This window comes from Micromesistius poutassou, assembly GCF_964030765.1.
Source record: "Micromesistius poutassou genome assembly, chromosome: 9".
NCBI classification, from domain to species: Eukaryota; Metazoa; Chordata; class Actinopteri; order Gadiformes; family Gadidae; genus Micromesistius; species Micromesistius poutassou.
The window spans coordinates 953,991-956,490 of NC_140279.1; the positions used below are offsets into that span (position 1 = coordinate 953,991).

At 45.0% G+C, this 2,500-nt stretch overlaps 1 protein-coding gene across 1 annotated transcript in view; it reads right to left on the minus strand.

Moving 5' to 3' along the window:
• hcn2b (hyperpolarization activated cyclic nucleotide-gated potassium channel 2b) overlaps positions 1 to 2,500 on the minus strand; it is a 33,595-nt gene that overhangs the window by 18,809 nt on the left and 12,286 nt on the right. The gene's annotated exons all lie outside the window — the stretch shown is intronic.

A 2,500-nucleotide genomic window follows, 5' to 3' on the forward strand; every position in this document is an offset into this window, starting at 1 on the left:
ACGGCTAACATCAATCTAAGTGCTGCACAACCGAGTCCATCCATGAACAACTGGACAGGACAGAGAGAGCAGAACAGCGCACAATGCTCATGAAAAGCACAGCCACAGAAACATCGGTCACTCCCTTTGTGTCAGTCCAAAACGTATCCAAACCGATCCCTTATACGCAGCGCTTTGACACAAAGTGAGAGGGCCGGGCTGAGCATCTCTATGCAAATCGCCTTCCTCCCTTCCTGCTCTTCAGATGTCTGTCCACCATCCATCTACCTGTGTATTCTTATCTCCATCCACCAATCACCGTCAACCACAATCCATCATTCATCCAACACCCCACGGGTTGGCTGATGAGGATCCATTCATTCATCGGACTCATATTGAAACGTTGAAACTTTCACATTGCCACCAGGATCAGATTTTTCTAGTCTTGCAACAGTATACTCGTCTCCTCGAGAAAGAAACGGTCCATTTGAAAGACTTGAGAGAAAAGGCCATGGATGGATCATCCCCATGTTGTTATCCAGGTTCTTGCAGAACTCCTCACACTGTTTGGAAGCGGCCTGGTGTCTGTGTTCCTGAGCTCCCGTTGTGAACACACACAGGGACAATAGTTACGTTTATACTCTGTTAACGCGTTCAGACAAGCAAGGCAGCTCTGTGTCAATATCTAAGTCTGTGTAAACAGTAAATCCATGTCGCTCTAACAAGTGTCATTTGCCAGGCGTGTGCTCTCATTTTGAACAGAAGCCATAAATTACCGTCTGTATAACTAATACAATGTCAGGGAATGTAGCGACGGTGGTAAACACAGACCCCACTTGTTTTTATGTGTTGCTAGAGTACAACCCTTCAAAACACAAGAAATAAGAATAAAGTGAATGAAATGAGTTGTGGCGTTGATTGCATGTGGTGTCGTCTATCATAAATGACTGTGGATATGGACCGGGTTGAGTGTACATAATTCATTTATGGATGACTCCGCTCATGCAGCGTGTTCTATTTATTATGCATGTTGGCGTAATTATATATTAAATTATAGACATGGATTATGAGCATGGCGCATGATTGCTACAGGAATGCATACACTTTTCCTGGGTGTGGATTTGAATGTGTGTGTGTGTGTGTGTGTGTGTGTGTGTGTGTGTGTGTGTGTGTTTGTGTGTGTGTATGTGTGTGTGTGTGTGTGTGGAGGACATGGTGATCTTAAATGTACAATTGTATCATGTATTATTGGAACATGGGAAATGCTTTAGTCCAACGAATAGTGTAAGGGCTTTACACAATGGGTTAGAGAATGGGCCTGTCCTTGCCTGTTTGCTGTGTACATGAGTACATCCATATGGCAAGAACATAAATAAACACAAAAATAAATAGCATAAATAATACACACACACACACACACACACACACACACACACACACACACACACACCACATGCTTGTAAATTGTGTTTAGAAAAAACAGCTGTCTCGCACTGGAGTGAGCATCACTGACGCTCACTTCATCGGCCTGAAAAATAGATGAAATTGCTTATATCTTACACGGCAGCCTGTGTGTACTTTACTGTATACATTGTGTGTTGTTGTCATTGTTGTTGATAATGGATGGGCCTCTCCATCATAGGATCCCCTCTCCCCCCCTCTCCCCCCCCCCCCCCCCCCCCCCCCCCCGCCCGCCACGCACACGCTTGAGTCACACACGACCGAAGTGTCCATTAGCCTCATGCGATGTGGCAGGCGAGCCTGCCAGCAAGATAGCGGCGCTAATTAAATAAATGTCGGATATCCCTATTACCTGGGGGGGGGTATCCAATCCCTGTGTGTGTGTGTTTGTGTGTATGAGTGTGTGTGTGTGTGTGTGTGTGTGTGTGTGTGTGTGTGTGTGTGTGTGTGTGCGCGCGCAGATGCGTAGGCATTACAGGAAAATGCAATTGTGAATCCTGCATCATTATTACAACTCTCTGGCCTGGAACCTTGGAAGGGATGATGACTGCCAGCATAGTGTATCTGATGACCCTTCCAACCCCCTCCTCGCTGACACACAGGGCAAGCAGATCTAGTGAGGATGAAAGGTATGGCGAGAGAACGCCAGCTTAAATTCAAATTGACCTTTGTAAATGTTGCCCTACAGTAAATAATACCAATGAATTAAATGCGGTATGTCAGACGAGTTACAAGTTATATAAGCGGTCCGGCTTAGAGAAAGAGTCCAAGCTGACCTCTAAAACCCTAACAATCCATCGCCGACCATTGGACACATAACAATGTGTATTATATTGGCGTCCAACTTAAGGTCTTCCAAACATGCACGGCTGCCAGGGTCTGTGGGTTTAAATAATGTTTTTTTGTGGTTGCATACCAACATTTGCACTGACGCACACTTCATTGTTTGTAAGTTGTGGTCTGATAGATGAGAGCTGTGAAGGATGGATATGGAAAGCTCCCTGATTGAGATGCAAATGGCAATCAAACCTGAATTTATTGGGCTATGAATCATATGTCG